This window comes from Lampris incognitus, chromosome 2 (assembly GCF_029633865.1).
Source record: "Lampris incognitus isolate fLamInc1 chromosome 2, fLamInc1.hap2, whole genome shotgun sequence".
Lineage (NCBI taxonomy): Eukaryota > Metazoa > Chordata > Actinopteri > Lampriformes > Lampridae > Lampris > Lampris incognitus.
In genome coordinates, this window is record NC_079212.1 from 28,752,959 (window position 1) to 28,773,580 (window position 20,622).

At 42.6% G+C, this 20,622-nt stretch overlaps 1 protein-coding gene across 1 annotated transcript in view; it reads left to right on the plus strand.

Moving 5' to 3' along the window:
- The first annotated feature begins 15,640 nt into the window (after nucleotides 1-15,640).
- LOC130134313 (neural cell adhesion molecule L1-like protein) overlaps nucleotides 15,641-20,622 on the plus strand; it is an 86,426-nt gene continuing 81,444 nt past the window's right edge. The window contains exon 1 of the mRNA XM_056302233.1: nucleotides 15,641-15,774. The gene's annotated coding sequence lies outside the window, so the exon portion shown is untranslated. The remainder of the gene's footprint in view (nucleotides 15,775-20,622) is intronic.

The window sequence follows — 20,622 nt, forward strand, 5'->3', positions numbered from 1 at the left end:
ACACAACATTTGTGAACAATAAAGAGCACTGAAACAGGCGTGCATGTTGGAAAATCCAGAAGGAAGATGACAGGCTGGCACGCAGCATATCTGCAGTGGAATTCGCCCAGAAGCGCCATCTAGTGAAAAATACGCACAAACAACTTCCATGTACCTCCAGCATAATGTGTGAGTGTAACAGAGTGTGGTAACTACGGTGTCGTGCTTCTGCAGCTGGTGTAATGCCTTGGAGCACTTCCCGAGAGCGTCTAGACTGTCAATGCATCTAGATGTAAATTTAAAGGTATCTCATATTACTGTTACGCTGATGATATTCATCTGTATGTCTCGTTCAAGCCTGATAAGACTGACAAACTGTCTGTTTTGCAAAACTGTTTGATTGCCATTAAGGACCGGATGGCCAATCACTTTTAACAGCTAACGCAGATAAGACTGAGGTCCTTATCATTGCTTCAGATAGTATAGCTTCCAAGGTTGCTCAGTGTATTGGGTCCCTTTCTTCTGGTGTGCTGTCTAATATTACACATTTTGGTGTTATTTTTGATCAGGCTATGTACTTTGATCAACATATTAAATCATTGACACGTACATATTTTTTTCCATTTCAGAAACATTGCCAAACTCAGGTCTGTTGTGTCACATCCTGAGCTAGAAATGATCATTCCTGCTTTTGTATCATCCCGGCTAGACTACTGCAATTCCCTTTTCACCTGCTTCAGCAAGTCGTCCTTGGACCATCAACAAATGGTCTAGAACGCTGCTGCAAGGCTGTTGACCAGGTCCAGCAGGACAACACACGACACCCATTTTATATTATTTACACTGGCTTCCCATCTAGTTTAGGATTCATTTTAAGGTTCTTGTTTTCATATATAGAGCCCTGCATGATCAGGCAACTGTGTGCATCTGCAATCTGCTCTGTCCCGTTATCACCAGTAGGTTGCTTAGGTTGTATGACCAGGGCTTACTGGTTGTCCCTCACTTTTGACTGAAAACATCAGGTGATGGTGCCTTTTGAAGTTGTGGCTTCAACACTGTGGAACGCTCTTCCTGCAGACATACGATCTGCAGCTGAAGACCCATTTATTCAAACTGGCCTTGGTCTTGCCTCATGCTCTCTAGTGTTTGTTTTTTGTTTTCTTTTTTGTGTGTTTCAAAGTCTTTCTTTGCTTGTTTTTTTTAACTGTTTTATGGTCTTATTTTTAACAATTTTACTTTTACTCTTCACAGCACTTTGTGACCTTGCTCTGTGAAAGGTGCAATACAAAATAAAATTTACTTACTTAGACTGTCAGTGTATGAGACTGGCGGAGTTAACATTATCGATCGTCTTCTACCAGTCTTCAGGCCACGAAGGCCTGTGAAATTTTCTAAGCTTCTCTGAAAAAAAAAGGGGGGGAAAAAGAGTCAATTTCAAAAGGTGATGATCTGATCGCCTTTAACATCCACAATTGTAATCAAATAATCAGAATCAGAATCAACTTTATTGGCCAAGTGTGCCCATGCACACGAGGAATTTAACTATGGATTACAGCAGCTACTAGCACTTGCAAAACGCCACTCGGACAAAAAAAGGAAAAGAGGAAACAAAAAACAACAGCAGGACATTGGAGGCAAGCATGTATGCACAGCAAGTATGTCTCCACTATACAGTTTTGTTGTGGTTTAGTAATCAACAACCTGTGCCCATGTATTATACCATATTGCTTATAAATCGATCAAACTTTATGCATACAGCACATTTTCCACATTTAAAATGCAATGCAGTGCACTTTACCTTCAGCATAAAGTGCACTGATAAAAAAGTAAGGAAGGATAAAAGAAGAAAACATCTCCCTTTATCAAGCTTATAATGTGCAACACATTTGAAATGCAGAGCTTTACTTTATTACTCCCACTTTGCCCAATAATTTATTAAACCAATATTTGTTAAACGATTTAACATTCCTTTTGTAAAAGTTGTATGCTCATTGGAGGGAAGGTGTAAAAATAGTCTGCATGTGTGCGTTATTGCCTTCATGGCCTTCAAGGGGACTTGAGATGTCACTAGGGGGCATTATTATACCACAGGAGAAATGGCCTCTGAAATGGCAGCTGCACCGAGAGCAGGCAACATACATCCATTACTATGACAACCAAATTTTCCACACTGCGTCCCTTGTGAAAAGAGCTGTATTTTTATCTGCAGTCCAGAAAAGGCAGGGTATAGGTCAACGTTAACCTCTTTGAATGACATTGTTCATACCTTAACAGCTTTTTGTAAACGTCAGCCTAAACACGTACTTCACAGCTTACTTGAACGTTTTCATTTAAAGGTTAAACCCTACATTCACCGTATAGAATTCACTCTTTTCGTAAACACATACTTCACAAGCTTACTTAATGTTTTCATTTAAATGTTAAACCCTACATTCACTGTATAGAATTCACTCTTTTCTATTGACCACATATTGTGACTCAACCCACGAGAGGAACCTGCAGAACCTGTGTCTTCAATATAATGCCCAAGTGGTTCTTGTGGTCTAATAAACTTAAGGTCAAGATTATAGGTCAGCAGAGTGCAATGGCTGTGCAATGGGTGACAAACAGCTGTCTTCAAGCCAAACGCTTGCTTCTCTCTGAATGAAAGGTAATGTCAAGGTTCAGGGCCCAGTGTTCGCTGCTGGTTGTTTTGATTATATGAATGTGGAGCCAACACTGCCTTGACATTGGTTTTCTTTTGCTTTAATGTGGGCTGTGTAAAAAGGCATGGGCAACTTCACTGTGAATACCATTTCTCTTCATGACACAATGGCACTGACTGAAATGTGGTCTCTCATCATAGTTCCTACACTGAATGCGGCTTTTAATTAAAAGAGATGTGTCCTCCTGACTCCAAATGGAAATGGTTGTGAAAAGAAACATAAGTGATGCACAGAGGCACTCAGTATAAACCAAATAAATACACACATAAGAAATTCCTTGACTTAATTGCTTTAAAACATATTTGTGACCCAAATTCAACTCGAATATGACGCTAATACTATTCAATCGATAACATAATGTTAGTTGCCAAGTTCTAAATGGGAATTAAAAACACACTTTCGGCTCAACATAGACAATCTAAACACTACTACACTCACTGGCCACTTTATTAGGTACACCTTGCTAGTACCGGGTTGGACCCCCTTTTGCCTTCAGAACTGCCTTAATCCTTCGTGGCATAGATTCAACAAGGTACTGGAAACATTCCTCAGAGAGTTTGGTCCATATTGACATGATAGTATCACGCAGTTGCTGCAGATTTGTCAGCTGCACATCCATGATGCGAATCTCCCGGTCCACCACATCCCAAAGGTGCTCTATTGGATTGAGATCTGGGGACTGTGGAGGCCATTTGAGTACAGTGAACTCATTGTCATGTTCAAGAAACCAGTCTGAGATGATTTGAGCTTTATGACATGGCATGTTATCCTGCTGGAAGTAGCCATCAGAAGATGGGAACACTGTGGTCATAAAGGGATGGACATGGTCAGCAACAATACTGAGGTAGGCTGTGGCGTTGACACGATGCTCAATTGGTACTAAGGGGCCCAAAGTGTGCCAAGAAAATATCCCCCACACCATTACACCACCACCACCAGCCTGAACCGTTGATACAAGGCAGGATGGATCCATGCTTTCATGTTGTTGACGCCAAATTCTGACCCTACCATCCGAATGTCGCAGCAGAAATCGAGACTCATCAGACCAGGCAACGTTTTTCCAATCTTCTGTTGTCCAATTTTGTAGCCTCAGTTTCCTGTTCTTAGCTGACAGGAGTGGCACCCGGTGTGGTCTTCTGCTGCTGTAGCCCATCTGCCTCAAGGTTTGACGTGTTGTGCGTTCAGAGATGCTCTTCTGCATACCTCGGTTGTAATGAGTGGTTATTTGAGTTACTGTTGCCTTTCTATCAGCTCGAACCAGTCTGGCCATTCTTCTCTGACCTCTGGCATCAACAAGGCATTTTCGCCCACAGAACTGCCGCTCACTGGATATTTTCTCTTTTTCGGACCATTCTCTGTAAACCCTAGAGATGGTTGTGCGTGAAAATCCCAGTAGATCAGCAGTTTCTGAAATACTCAGACCAGCCCGTCTGGCACCAACAACCATGCCACGTTCATAGTCACTTAAATCACCTTTCTTCCCCATTCTGATGCTCGGTTTGAACTGCAGCAGATCGTCTTGACCATGTCTACATGCCTAAATGCATTGAGTTGCTGCCATGTGATTGGCTGATTAGAAATATGCGTTAACGAGCAGTTGGATAGGTGTGCCTAATAAAGTGGCCGGTGAGTGTATTTGTCCAATAAGAGCCATTCCTGCATAGGAGCAGCTAGAGACAGATGGGGAATTAACTGCTTGTTAGGGCAGGTACTTTGAAGCATTTGTTTACAGGATGGTGGTCAGCATCTACCAGCATTTGCTTCAGGACACAGACAACACGAAACGGTTCGTTTGGAACAGATATATGTGGATTTGTTGTGTGTAATCTCTTGTTTATAGTGGCCCCTTGCAGGTGAATGTGAGATCCTATTTTTTCCTATACTTTATGTTCCAGGACTGCTTAAAGCTGCAGTAGGTAACGTTGAACATAGACTCATGCTTCACTTGGCTAGAAACAGAGGACAATCTCCCAGCTTTCGATGCTAAAACTGGGTGGAAAAAATTAAGAGTAAAAGAAAAAACCCTGCATTGCAGAACCAATCCAAAGTCTTTTGGGCGGCCCTTCATATTGGGGCAGTGACATGTATAAATCGTGTGCTTGTAAACGTTGTCTACCAGCAACACGTGCATTATCGGATGATCTCAGCCGCAGCTACCAAACAAAATCCCTTCGAAGTTTGTTGATGTTTGTCGCATTCACAGTGAAACATATTCATCCGTTCATAGTCATCAACAAAACAGTACGTTATTAGGACATTATTCATCCGTCCGGCCTGAATACACGTCTGCTTTGGAGGACATTACAAGACGAGTTACATTGGGCGATGGCATTGGCTATATTTTAACACATTTGATAAAACGTTATCAAATAATCTGATGTTGCTCGGGACATCATTTTTTAATGTTTTAAAAAGCTCTCTCAGTGTTACATGTGATTCGCTATATCCCCAGTTTGTTTCACTACATAGTCATAGGGGATGGGTGAGAGCATCATTTCCGGTAAGGCGTGTCCTAGAGTTCAAAGCACTAAGCGTAGGTTTGTTAGCAGCCGTTCTCGCCATCGTTGTACTAACTACCGTCCCGAGACATTGGTAGACAGAGATCACCGTTTGTCTGGTGTCGCGAGTCTACGTTGAACAGTCCAATGCAAATCCTTCCGCTTCTCCCTCCGCCGTCTCATATCACTCCGCTAAGTACCTCCCTCAAATGACCTCCGCATCGCTCTTTAGTGCCTTACACTCGTGTACAACCCGGAAATGTCAAAGCGAGAGTCGCGAGACTTGTATCGTAGTTGATCCATGTTAAAAAAAAATTTAAAAAAAATTAGTGACCCTCTGTTACATTAATATTGTTTAGGGATGTCCCGATCAAGTTTTTTGGGCCCCGATCCGATTCCGACCATTTAATAGTGCTATCTGCCGATACCGATCCGATACATTTTCCTAGAATAACCAATCCAATGTATATGCTTGACAATTGAATAGCTCTGCAATGCATTAAGAAAGAAAATGCCTGCATCCAAGCTGTTCCTTAATGGATTTTTATTTTCAAAATAAACAGTATAAATATGCCTCTGATCACAAGTCCACGTGTAGTGCAGCATTTATTTTAATTTGTTATTTAACAAAATAACCGAGTAATTGTAAACAAACTATATATATATATATATATATATATATATATTATTCCACTTAGTGCAAATAGTCACAATTCCACTTCAAAATGGTAGCTTAACTTTGACATTCAGTCACAACAATCAATTCCTTAGTGCAGCACTGTACTAAAACTAGAACACTCAAAATGAGTGCATGACATGTAGTGTCGGGGAGGGGGGGGGTAGGACATAACGTGGCTCCAACAGCTCCAAAAGACGGCGAAAACCAGTGTCCTCTACCACAGCGATGGGCTGGTCATCCAAAGTGATGAATTCAGCTGCTTTTTCAGTTATCTTTTTGGCCTTGTCGCTGCCGGGAGGAAATTTCTCTCTCTTTTTGAAAGTACCCTCCAGTATGAGTTGCTTTGGTGCAGCCTTCGCCTTGGTTAGCAGAGTGAACTCCTTAAATTACGTTTCGTGTTTTTTTAGGTGCCTAATCACGTTAGCGGTATTGTACGCAGCTCTACAAAAACCGCCCCGCGAAATGCTTGCATTGCAAGTGGCTGTTGGGCTATTTTCAGTTTCTATTTTAAAATAACGCCACACTTCAGACATTTTAGCTGCATCCTGGTCATGCCGCAAATTGTGCCCCCCGTTTACGACGGCTGCGTGACAGCGGACTGAGCGGAGGTGTCGCAAACCAAAACAAAAGATCGGATTTATTTTCTGCTCAATCCGAGCCAATCCGATCTCTTAAAAAATGGCTGGATCGGGCCCGATCCCGATCCTTGAGATCTTATCGGGACACCCCTAATATTGCTCATGTGAAGTATCCATTTCGAGTTGATTTTTAGGGTTTGGGTTACAACCACAACTGACCAGCGGGGCAGGGAGGACTCGAATTGATCGCGTCCACGCGGTATCTGTATTTGTAGAACAGCCAATAGGAACGCCCTCTCTCTGAACTGACCCGTGATTGGCTTAAATCTTCTGGCCCGGGCTAGATATTTTATTTTTTTATTTGTTTTTTTTTTAATTCCAAGGAAAACAAATCGAACTGAACAATTACAGTAGAAAGACTGATTTTTTTTAACATCCTCAAATCCCATTTACCTACCATTTACCTACACCCTGCTCCCTTCTTCTACTCCTACCCCGTCCCGCAGGCCCCTTCTTGGAACAGAATTAAACCACATTACAATAGGTTGAATATAAACACGAAAAATGAAACATAAGGGAAAAAATAAATAAGTTAAAAAAACAAAATAAATAAAACAAAGAAGCGAGTAAATAAAATAATAACTACTTCAATGGTCTTTTGGGGTTTTATGAGGTTGGGTAACTGCTGGTTGTGTATGTGGTGGACAAGCCGCAATGCATTCATTCATCCCAAGCCGGCCCAAGCCCGATTTCTATGGCACCACCTCGCCAGGAGGGAGGCAATCAACATATTCAGTCAATGTCTTCCAGTGAGAGTAAAGCCTATCTGAGGAGCCCCTCAGTGTAAACTTTATTTTTTCCAGTTCAAGTAGAAACAAAATGTCCCTTAGCCACACTTTAATAGAGGGTGGCTGAGAGAATTTCCAAAGGATGAGGATTTTTCTACGGGTGATTAAAGATGCAAAGGCAATAACATTAGATTGGATAGCCGTTGTGGTGATTTCGTCTGGGGGTCTACCAAAGATTGCTATGTGAGTGGACGGACAGATTTTCAACTCCAAAATTTCTGAAATCATGTTTAAAAATGATTGCCAGAAGCCAGTTAGTTTGGGACATAACCAGACCATAGGAACCAAATCGCAAGGGGCTAGGGAACATCTTTCACAATTTTCATCCACTTTGTTTGGGTAAAGCTTGGCGAGCTTAGCCTTGCTATAATGGAGTCTATGAACTACTTTGAACTGTATGAGACTGAGCCTAGCACAACTAACAGAGGAGTTGACAGCTTCCAAAGCCTTTTTCCGGAAATCATCTGAAAAAGTGGTCTGCAGTTCTTTTTCCCAACAAACTCTAATCTTATTGATGACTGACTCATCCGCTGGGCATAAAAGGTCGTAGAAATAGGAGACATGGCCCTTGGATAAGGTTCCCACCTTGAGTAATAAGTCTATGCCACTAGGAGGGGGGATTTGAGGGAAGAGGGGGGGAGTGAGTTCTACCTAAATTTCATAGCTGAAGGTATCTGAAGAAATCAAAATAGTCTAAGTTAAAGGCTGCATGCAGTTGATCGAAACTGGTGATTAGAGCATCTATATACAAATCTCCCAGGCGGCGGAGACCTCTCCTTTCTAGCAAGGAATACCTAGGATCCATCTTGGCTGGTATAAACAAGTGACTGTTACATACTGAAGTCACTTGGGGAAGGGAAGACCAACCAAAATGGCACCTGACCTGTGCCCAGATCTTCAAGGTGCCTATTACAATGGGGTTAGAAGTGAAGGGGGGAGGGGTAGGGAACTACATGCAAGAGCTTGGAGTGAAGAAGAAGAGCATGACTTTGCCTCAATCTTACACCAGCTGCTTTGAGGTGAGGTGAACCAGAACCTGATCTTGTGGGCATTAGTGGCCTAACAGTAGCCTATGATGCTGGGCAATCCAAGTACGCCCAGGGACCTGTTCCTCTGCAGTATTGTTCTACCAGCTCTTGGATGTTTACCAGCCCAGATGAATGAAGAAATTATACTGTCAATAGTGGTAAAAAAAGATCTGGGCAAGAAAATAGGTAGACACTGGAACATGTATCGATATCTAGGTAATATGTTCATTTTTACTGTCTGTACTCTTCCTGCCAGGGAGAGTGGTAAGCGACTCCACCTCTGTAAGTTGGCCTTGACTGTGGTCATGAGGGTAGTCAAGTTTCTCTCCCATAATGTGTGAATGGATCTTGTGATTTGAATACCTAAATATTTAAATCCTGCATTAGACAGCCTGAAGTGTATAGACGATAATGATATCTCTGTAGCCAATTGGTTGACAGGAAAACTCTCACTTTTGTGGATATTTAATTTGTATCTTGAAATCACACTAAGATTTCAAAGTTTAAATAATATGAGGGATACTAACTAAAGGATCACTCGCATACAAAAGGAGATTGTCGGTATATAGTGAAACCCTATGCTTAGTGCCCCAGCTCAGAATCCCCTTCAGTCCTTTCTCCACCTTCAGCGCGATCGATAGTGGTTCAGTAGCGATAGCAAACACTAACGGGGAGAGTGGGCACCCCTGACATTTCCCACGGGAGAGTGGAAAAAATTCGAACTGTTGAGTATTTGTGCATACTGCCGCGTGAGGAGATGAATAAAGTAGCTCGACCCAAGAGATGAGGCCAGTGCCAAAACCAAACTGCCGTAGGGAAGAAAATAAATAAGGCCACTCCATCCTGTCGAAGGCCTTCTCAGAGTCAAGGGACACAACCAACTCTGGTTCAGTAGAAGATGGCAGAATATGAATGATGCCTTCGAATATTTGTAAAGGAGTGCCTCCCTTTTATAAAGCCGGTCTGGTCCTCCGATATGATTGAAACCATTACTGATTCCAGTCACTGAGCGAAAATTTTTGCGAGTATCTTGACATCTACTGGTAGGAGCGAGATCAAACGAAACAAAGCACAACTCAGTGGGTCCTTGCCTTTCTTAAAAATCAGAGAAATTGAGGCCTGTGTGAGAGTGGGTGGTAGGGATCCCAGACGGTGCGACTCACTGATCTTTTCTAATAGCAATGGGGCTAGTTGGTCTGAAAACTTCTTATAGAATTCAACCGGGAATCCGTCGGGTCCTAGGGATTTACCACTTTGCATAGACTGTATTGCTTCTTTTATCTCACTAAGTTTTAACGGGGTGTCAAGCATCTGCTGGTCACTAGTCGAAATCTTGGGAAAGGTTAGTTTCTGAAACAATGAAGCAAGCTGGGCATTGTCATCTGGGGATTCGAGGTGTATAACCGGGAATAAAAGGTTTTAAAAATGTTGTTTATCACGCTCAGGTCAGACACAACGGAGCCTGTCTCATCCCGTATCTCAGTGATTTGATTTGCAGCTACCCTAGCTTTTAGTTGATGGGCCAGAAGACGGCCCGCTTTGTCTCCATGTTCATACATCGACCCCTGGGAGTGGAGGAGGAGTCGCTCGGCCTCTCCCGTCAGCAGAAGATCGAGCGCAGTTTTAATTGTCATCCTGTCTTTTTATAAATCGGGTGACTGATTGGTTTAGAGCAGATTGTCGATATTTGCAATGGGTGTTACTAGTTCCTGCTGACGTGCTCCATGTTTATTAGTGGGAGCTGTATATGAAATAATCTTGCCTCTTATAAAAGCCTTGAGGGTTTCCCATAATAGGGATGCGGCAGTCTCTTCATTTTGGTTGGTCTCACAGAAAAATTTAACTGACTCAGAGACGTATTTGCAGAAGTTTGCTTCTGCTAGTAAAACGGGGTCTAAATGCCAAAATCTAAATCCCTTGGGCTTAAGGTCGAAGTGTAGATCCAAGATCACGGCTGAGTAATCTGAGACTGTTATCGGGGAGTATTTAGTGGAGACAATTGATGGGATGAGTGATTTATCAACAATGAAGTAGGCAATGTGCGAAAATAAGTGGTGTGCATGGAAAAAAAGGAGTACTGTCTAGTGGATGGATGCAGGACTCTCCGAGAAACCATATTGGTCCATAAAAGTAGAGAAAGTTTGGGCCATTTTGGAAGGTGCTATTGGTCTCGTACTGGACCTATCAAGAATTGGATCAATAACAGTTCATGTCTCCTCCTAGTAATAACAGAAGGGAATTCAAATTTGGAATAGAAGACAGCAGCAATTTCATAAAGTTTTGGTCATCCCAGTTGGGAGAATACATAGATGCTAATACAATTGGTTTCTGATAGAGTATACTGATGACTATGACATAACGGCCGTTCGAATCTATGATTACATCCTTAGGTGTAAAATTCACATTTTTCCTAATCAATATAAGGCGGCGCCCCTCGTTTTCAAGTTAAATTTAGAGTGGATAATCTGTCCAATCCAAGGCCTTTTCAGCTTCCCTTAGTCAGAGATGCATAAATGTGTCTCCTGAATAAACATAATGTCTGCACTTAGGTTTTTAATATGTCAGAATTTTTGTTCGTTTAACCGAGGAATTTAACCCACCAGTGTTTAGTGAAATGATCCTTACTGCCTGCCCACCACCAGCCACCACATCAGTCATTTTTGTCATGATATAGCCCATGACTTCAGAAAAGTTTGACCTGACTCAGAATGCAAGAGACAAAAAACAGGAGAAATTAGGTACTTGAAAACAATATGGCAAAATATAAGCAACACAGTCAGTGTCTTTTTTAACAAACAAAAAACAGACAAAGAGGTCCTTTCCCACACATAACTTCAGCTTCCCCATGCCGTCCCATCCCCCACCTCCCAGGCCGACCACCCCATCCCCCACCCCCCTCTCGCTCTCCCCACCTCCCCAATATCAGCCATGGCTCCCCTTTCTGCGAGACTTTCTTTCTTTCTTGAGACGTCTCAGTATTCCCCCCTTCATAAACTATCACCCTAAAAACTTATAACAATATATAAAAAATAAACCGTTGTGAATGAAATCAAGGTTGTACACTGTGACTTCTAACACTAATGCCATTGCAAAATGGAATAAAAGTAAAACAAAAGAAAAAAGAAAAGAAATCTATGGGTCAAATACATAGAACGCTTAGACACACACACACACACACAGGATGAAGGAACAAACAAATAAAACTTAGATATAAGAAAGACAATAAAAACAATAGAAACAGGAAAAAAACCAACAGACCAACAATTAATGTCAAATAAGTAAATAGGATTATATATTCATAAAATTCTGGGTAAGAAAATCGAGCAACAGTTGTCCACTCAAGGTATATGGCACTGGATATTAAAAAAAAAAAGAAAAGAAAAACACCTTTAACCGTAATCAATATCTATAAAATTTTCTGAGGGTATATTTTATAAACTAAAAATATCAGGAACAATTATGCTCACCTATTGAACGTCAGCCAGTGCCACCAACACTATACTTATTAATAGCCTATATTCAAGCACACCCCGTGGGAATACACACACACACACACACACACACACACACACACACACACAAGGGGGGGGGGCGAAAACAAAACATCATGTAACAAAAGCAAGAGAAAAATGTCTGAACGTGTTGTAGATTGGATTTACCTTACTCAAGCAAACTTTGGTTAGGAGTCCCAAGAGTTTAATATCAGCTCTTCATTTCTGCCGGTAGCCAGCCGCGAAAGGAGCCGCTGTCTAGCCCCGTTTTGAAGTGTGATTTGTAAGCAAGCTGGATAAAGCAGGCGTGGCTTGAGGCCTAAACCGTACAGCTTCGACATGACTTGTCGGTACTTCGCTCGTTGCTGCAGCACCTCTGGGGTGTAATCCTTGAAAATATGTACAGTTGAGTAGTTTACCCCCACGTTTGCGAGCCTCCCAGGCCGCGCGGCCTCGCACCGTTTTGCGTGCCCTGTGTGCTCGGTCCAGTTCTGGTGGTGACGAGAGAATCTGCTCGCCCGGTAGTTCGACCAGGAGTTGTGCAAAGAATTCAGTGGGTCTTGGTCCCTCAATGGACTCAAGTAGGCCGATGATTCTGATGTTGTTTCTGCGGCTCCGTCCGTCCAAATCCACTGTTTTAGCTATTAGCCTAGCATTGCTTGCTAAGCTCTAGCATTGCTTGTGGCTAGAGCCTCACATCGTTCCTCTAGTTTACTGATGCGCTGGTCCTGGAGATTGGCGTTTGATTCCGAAGATGCGTTGACCATGTTCACCGCAGACCGTATTTTATACAATTTTGCCTCCAAGACCGCGAAACTCGTCTTAAATCTCTGCCCTGATGTCTGCTAGCATGCTAACGATGCTCGTCTCGGAGGACCCGCTACTTGCAGGCATGTCGTCTGGTTCGTCTTGTTTTGATAACTTGTGTTTTGTCATCGTGCTGGAGTGTTAAAAGACAGTTAGCCGTTCACGACTCTACTTCAAAACTATCTAGGATGGTGAAAAAAAGTAAGAATTGAAAGAAATGGAGCAGCGTTCGAGTGATGTCACAGCATCGCTGTCGCTATGGACGCGTCACAGGAAGTTAGACATGCGGAGCACGTTAGACAGTACAGCATGGCTGTGTTTACAACCCCAACTCGCGTATATGCTACCATATATTCGATAATATGAAATTACGCAAAAAACGAAGAAAATTACAACAAACTGCTTACTTCTAATGCAGCCGATGTCTGACTTCCGTTTACTACGAAGCTTCCGCTTCCGCTCGGGAAGGGCTAAAAATAGCTCATATACGCTGCCCCATTGGTGGGGGAGTCTGAGGTTATGCTTCCTCTCACATGTTCCCCAAACAGGAAGTCCCCGGGCTAGATATTTTAAAGCCAGAATACAGAGTCAGAGTCAGGGTGGCAGGCGGGGAGACACCCTGGACAGGCCCGCCAGGCCATCATAGGACGGTTTGGATAATGAATGAATGAATATAGAGTCAAGAGGAGGTGCAGAAGTCTAGTTTTCTCTCAGACTATTTGATTTACAATATGCTGAAAGATTATGGAATTTTTGCCCAATGACGCCATAAAAATACCGTCCCCAGCTTTAACAGTGCTCAACGTTTGTACCACTGTCACAAAATTGGGCGCAATTTTTGTTGCATGGCAAATAAATGTGATTTTGAACACAGGGCAAGAGATGTGGTGCAACTATATGAATTAGTTTTCATATAAGGGTGATTCTTCAATTTGGGGCGCTTTTGACATTTTGAAAAAAATACAAAAATAAAAAATTTTAAAATCTGTTTTTCCATCCATTATCCGAACCGTTTATCCTGCTCTCAGGGCCGCTGGAGCCTATCCCAGCAGTCATTGGGTGGCAGGCGGGGAGAGACCCTGGACAGGCCGCCAGGCCATCTCTCTCTCTCTCACACACACACACACACACACACACACACACACACACACACACACACACACACACACACACACACACACACACATTTATATAGGGGCAATTTAGTATGGCCGATCCACCTGACCTACATGTCTTTGGATTGTGGGAGGCACCCGGAGGAAACCCACGCAGACACGGGGAGAACATGCAAACTCCACACAGACGACGACCGGGGACGACCCCCAAGGTTGGACTAACCCGGGGCTCGAACCAAGGACCTTTTTGCTGTGAGGTGACCGCGCTAACCATTGTGCCACCGTGTCGCAAATCTACCTTTTCTTTTCCAAAAGCTCAATTAAGTTGTCTAGAACAAATATCTTAGCATAGCTTTGATCGTCCTACAAAATAAGTTTGATATTATGATGTTTTTTTCGAAGTTGTAACTGCAAAATGTGATGGTAATAACACGTGATGGTAATGACAATTGCCTGCCGCCCAATGACTGCTGGGATAGAAGGCTCCAGCATCCCGCGACCCTGATTAGGATAAGAAGCTTGAATAATGGATGGAGAAAAACTTGGCTAAGTCTTAGACTTGCTAACCTAACTTGTTAGCTAGCATACAATGTACAATGAATATACGTGAATAAAGTGAAATGTCTTATTTCTGAACTAAAATACTCAATCAGTAACTTGTTTGGTAATGACGCCTGATAAACATACCCTCAGATCAGGGCATATAAATCTTCAAATTACTTACATTTGTGGACATGAAAAAGTCATGCTTCTGCCATGGCTGGTCATGTGCCTCTGGCACTTCTCATTTCTATAGCAACCACATTGTTGTTGCTTGAAAAAAAACATTATTGCACTCTAAAATGTTCGGTGTGACGGTAATGACAGATGTATGAGGGACAGCGGTATTTAACTATAAAAAATGTGCAAATTGCACATATATAAACCATATGAATTTGAAATATTTCTTTTTAAATTGTTATGAGAAAATGCAAAGTAAAGCTTTAATGAATTTAACCATTTTTTATTTCTTTATTATAGAAGGAAAGTTAAAAAGTCTGGGTTGGGGACAAGCCCAAAAACAATGAAATTCTGGCACATTTGAATTTTCAACATACTGAAAAAGTATTAAAATATCATCACTGAGACACAAATCTTTTTTTCATAGCTAACACAACATAACTCTAACAAATACAATAATTGCTTTTTTAAACGTTTTTTTTAAATCTACCCTGAGGAAAAATTACACATAAATACATACAATCAACTCCTACATACATGAATACATTTAAGTGCAAAACACATGTCTTCTAATACTAAGTCACTTCATACATGTAACAATAGATGCCGTTATGTGATATCAAAGTCATTTTATGGGCACAAGTGACAAATATTTAAGGGTGTAAAACATAAAGCTGTGGGAAGTCCTCAAAACGCTGCTTTACAAGCACCTATTTCCAGGTAGCCCATTGCAGTTGCGAAATGTCCTTGCCATCTTACCCAACACCTGTATCTGTGTTTTGCATCAGGTAAAGTTTATCCTTTGCTATCTCTTGAGTTCGAGTTGGTAAACGTTAAGTATTTGTTGAGAAAAGATGTGGGAAGGAACGTCCAGCCGCCCAATTCATCCTCCTTAGATATTCGGAAAGGGCAATTACGTGCATGAAAGCGCAGTGATTGTCCCTTATAATCTCCGACGGCAAATGTATTCGCAGGTCCATAATGAGGCTCCGCTTTATTCTGCTGAACGAGCCGACGCTGTGCCGGGAGATTTTATGAATGAAAAATAACGCCCCAGTTCCCTGATTGACAGGCGACACGCTCACTCTCGCACAGCCGCTCACGCGCCCGCGCCCGTTTGACAGACACATTTTAAGGGCTTCTTCTTTTTTTTTTTGTCAGTGTGAGCGCACATGCTCTGACCTTCGCTAACGATCGGTGTGTCATGTCAACGTCTAAAATAGAGGAGCGACCTTCCGAGGACGCGAGTCACAGTTGTTAACATAATCTGCACGTCTGTCGGCGTCTCACACAAGTTTGGCTTCACTGGACATCTTGACTTCATAAGTAAGTCAAACTTTATTAACCTTCTTCCAACTGTTGCGCCATTCAGCGACCAGGTTGTGCCCTTCTCCAAGCTGCCGTGATGGATTACAACTCACACTGTTTTTCCTTTTCCATATGGCAGATTTCCCGTCGGAGAAGACAGGTTTTTTTCTTTTCTTTTTTTTTTTAACTGGCCTATGGTCGATACAGTTTTTTTTATATTCGTGATGGTTAGCTGGCTCACGAGTGTATTTGTACACCTTCATTTATCTGCATGCACACGTATACCTGCATGTGTATATCTGAAGCAGGTCTTGTCCGTCCTTAGACGGTTTGTGTCATTTTCAGACGAGCGCGCGCTCTGTGATTTCTGCGTCACTTGTGACAAGTTGGAATCAAACAGAATTTGTAGGAACTTTTCAAATTTACGTCAGTCAAACTTTCCATTCAAATGCTATGGCTACACTATAGTTTCCACCAGAGTTTGGGAAGTTATCTATATGATACAGTCTTAGTATGTCGCTAAAGAGTTCATGCTGCTGGTTAATACTGGTGCCCTTATTCCTTATTCCCCTGGGTCACGCTGCCCCAGTGATATGGTTTTCCGCTCTCAGGCACTCCACTTATCAAAACGTATTGTAATGTCAGTGTTATTTCTGTCTGCAACCATGCAACGCCTTCAGTCATTCCCTTCATTCACTTGATATGTAGGCTGCAAGTCTCAACTCATTTTTAATGTATATTTGAATGTGCGCATTGTATTTTTTCTGTTACATTAACATCTCGTTACATTTTCTGTAACGAGAATTCTGTATTCCAGAACTGTACAACTCGTTACTTACTTACCAACTGTGCTTATTCTGTCAAACCAGTTTTGTAACCTTTGGCAGTTCACTGCATATGAACATTTTCACGCATCATCACTCGTTAAAAAAGGCTTTAAATGTGATAAGAGCAAAAAAAGCCACTGTATTTTTTCATAAAATGGGACTGAGTTCATGAAGTCATGCAGGAGTCATTATAATTGAGGCGTTTGACTTGTAATTGTCTGCTGACGCAGTTCACACCCACCTACTACGTGATGTTGCATCAAAACAAATCATGTATTTTAGCAGTTAAACTCAATTTTGTGGTTTTCTGAATATCAAAAGTTACATCAAATGTTACATGTGTAAAACGTGCTACAATCTCTCTCTCTCTCTCTCTCTCTCTCTCTCTCTCTCTCTCTCTCTCTCTCTCTCTCTCTCTCTCTCTCTCTCTCTCTCTCTCTCTCTCTCTCTCTCTCTCTCTCTCTCTCTCTCTCCCTGGCTGGTCTGGTCTGGGCTGGTCAGGAAGGGAATGAGGCCGGCAGTGGCTGAGTAGCCCAGAGCATTGGTCCCGTGAAACCAGCCTTTTCAAACCTCTGCAGCTTTGTAACAGGGAAATGGGTCGAGTCTCTTTTATTGTGTAACCCAACTTGACTGGGATGTGGTAATTGGGGAATCCTGGGGTACTCTGGGATACTCACTCACCGCAGTGATGTGTGAGCCAAGCTCTACATGAATTAATTCACAACAACACAAGTTGCTATATGGGAAAAGGGTCAGCCTTTCATCGGAAATAAAAACAAAACAAAACAACAAAAACGTTAAGCTTTGTGTGTATTTATGGCATGCTGAGGTCCCTCAACACCTCTCCCTTTCAACATGCAGTTATAAAATGTAGGAGTGTGAATGCGTGTGCGCACATATTTACGCACATGCGCATAAATGCATGTTAAAACTCAAGATGAGTTAGTCGAAGGTGTGCCCGTGCTTCCACATATAAACCCACAAACACCACAACAGCACACACATACACACACACACACACACACACACACACACACACACACACACACACACACACACACACACACACACACACACAAATACACACACACACACACACACAGATGTTGGGATGCTTGTTCAGACTAAAGTGTGCTCCTCAAATATGAATTGAACTATCACCCACGTGGCTCACTGGCATTTTCTAGTCCATAACAGACTTGACTGGAACGATAAAGCTTAAATACCAGATGATGAGTGGTCTGTCTGAGCGCAGCTTCTTACGATAGGAACTCCTGAACGCCACCTCTCAGTGGATTCACTCTGGAAATATCATAGCACTCTATCACTGCGTGATGGAAACCAACAGTTTCCAAGTCAAGGGACTCCCCAGTGGTGAGAGTGAGAGGCCATCAACCTAACGCTACATAGACAAAAACCTGACAAGCCCTGCCAAATTGTCAAGCCTCCAAACACACCTCCACTAACGGGGGGGAGGTGTAACTCGCTTGCGTCGCCACGTGCTGAGTACAACATCTCCTCACACGTATTTGCCTCCCGGAGAGCGAGGAGAGTAAATTGCTCTCAAACCACCTCTATAATTGTCTAATTAGATGCCTTTGGACAGGTTTCTTACTGTTTATCACGTAGTTCTAAACCGGTTTAAACTCGGGTTTTAAAGAGAGGATGAAATCCGGTTCATTGTAGGCACTCTCTGAATGTGCTTAAACGGTGCGCTGCCGTCGTGCGATACACTGAGTGAGTTTGAAATGCTGCCAAATGTGCGCTGACACCGAGCAGAATATATTTAGCTGCTGTCAGCACCTGTGCAGTCCCATTGTTATCCATTTGGAACAGTTAGGACCCTGTAAGAGCCTTACCAGGCAGGAGGGGGGGGGGTAGACTTCAACTACTTAATCAACGTCGCACAGGAAAGGACAAAATCCTGTGCCAGTCCGCCTGCAGGCACTGCCTCTGCCATGGCTTTGGGCGAAAGGATATAGTATAAATACCAAAAAGACCCTAGTGTAACGTGCATGGATAAGAAGACACGCTGGCCGCTGGCTCGTAGGTCCGCCCCTTTAGTCGAGCGGTTAGCGATGCCTCCTGCGGTGCGGGCGATACGGGTTCGCTTTCTCGGCCGCGGCAGTTCCGGAATGCGACCCCGTGGATAAGAAGCAGTTTCCGGTTGATGCTAAGAAGAGCTGTGAAGATTGTGTAGTTTCGTGTAGCGGATAGCAGCAGCAGACTACCCCGTTAATCTGTGTTTTTCCTCATTAAAAAAAAGATGACTCATAGTACGGCGACATTAGAAAGTTTAGCCACCTTACCAGTCTTCCCAAAGTTTCTTCAGGGAGCTCTGAAATGGGGGGTCTTCAAAAGTTAACTGCCACGTGCGTCTGATCTATTTCTTTGCTTTGGTCTTGTGGGTATCCTCCCTGAACTTGCATATGTGAATGAATACACGACCGTTCAAAAAAATAATTCCCGGTCGTCTCTAACCTCTTCTTGGGGATTAATCACCTTGAAATATCAATTTTGCTGGGGAGAGCTATTGCAGGGCAAAGGAAGAAAGAAATATGGATCCTATCTCCTTGCAGGCATTGTATGGTGTGTCTAATGTTTCACTTTCTTTGAATAAGTTTGAGATACTGGATCTGTAATCGGATTTTATTTTTCTTTTCAAAATGACAACGCACTGTCCCATTCTTTCTGCCAAAAGCCCACATTACTTGTGGACATAATTGAATGGAATGAGGTCGTTCCCCCCAAAACAATAAATGTGGGGGAGCGGCTGTAGCTTAGTTAAGGGCAGTAGCCATCAAGGAAAGTCTGATATGTACACGGTACATAGAGTACTTACTCTACCAATGCAATACCAAATAACCTAACATCTTTTTCCCCCTCAAAACTCACTAAACGGTTGACCTTAACAGTACCTCTAATTTATTAATGTGGATTATGGAGGTGCATGCACTTTCAATCAGAGCTTCTGCAGAATAGAATTTCTGTTTAAAAACGTCTGACTCAAAAATGCTGTTTGCTTTCCCAGAGCAGTACAACATTCATAGGTTTTACATATCAATGGTCTTAGAAAACGCGCTCGAGTAGCTCCACTATTGGAAGCTACTGTTTAAGTAGATAATCTACAGATAATGCATGCATGCAGAGTTAAAGCGATCTCCATGGTGAGTGAGTACGTACTAATGATGCGGTTTTGCGGTTGAAAAGCAGTAAAAGAGGGTAAGGAATGAAGTGAGACTGGTCAGACAAGTGTTGTCGATATCGATGTTTGATGTTTTCCGCATGTGTTACATCGCAAACCAGCGCTGAGCGATATCGACAGGTATCAATCTTGCGGTATTTCTGTTTCGTGCAATTTGTATTGCAGGATTAAAGAATAAAACGGAGTCACGTGATTTCACAGGCTATACGCAGCTTTTAACTCTCAAAGCAAAGGTTTTATCAGTCTAGCACTGGCTAGGGGGGTTTTACAGAGGGGAATAAGAAGAAGTCATTGGATCAGTCCAAACAGAATTATTTGTCAGGCGTGCTGCAGTATTTTACCTCGAATAGCCAAGAAAGAAGCAGACCTTGCTAGACTTCATTTTCTATCCAGCAATAACAGTTTTCACCTAACATGACTGATGACCCCAATTTGCCTCACGTTGCACCCTCTGCGATGTGACCTGTGAACATGTGTATATTGCGATGTCAATCCTGAAACGGCACAGGTTGACAACAGACAAGCCATCAAGGGTATTTGGGCCGTGCAGTTTTTCTGATAGAAAACTTGAATAGTGGTTGAAGGCTCCGCTGTGCAGTCTTCGTGTGCGCTCTTGTTGCGTTGTAAAGGTTAATGTAGTCACTCCCTGTTTCTCCAAGATATGATGGAGTCCCATCCCCAACTCTGGCTGTCTAATGACGCTTTGTAGGCTTTGTTTGGAAGACGACGGTGGCAACGGAGAAGCTGAACAGATGAACCAGATGCTCGTTTGATAGGCGAATTTATTGCGTTTCTCTGAGGGCAGCCAGTCTTCGTCTGGGTACTTGTGAAATA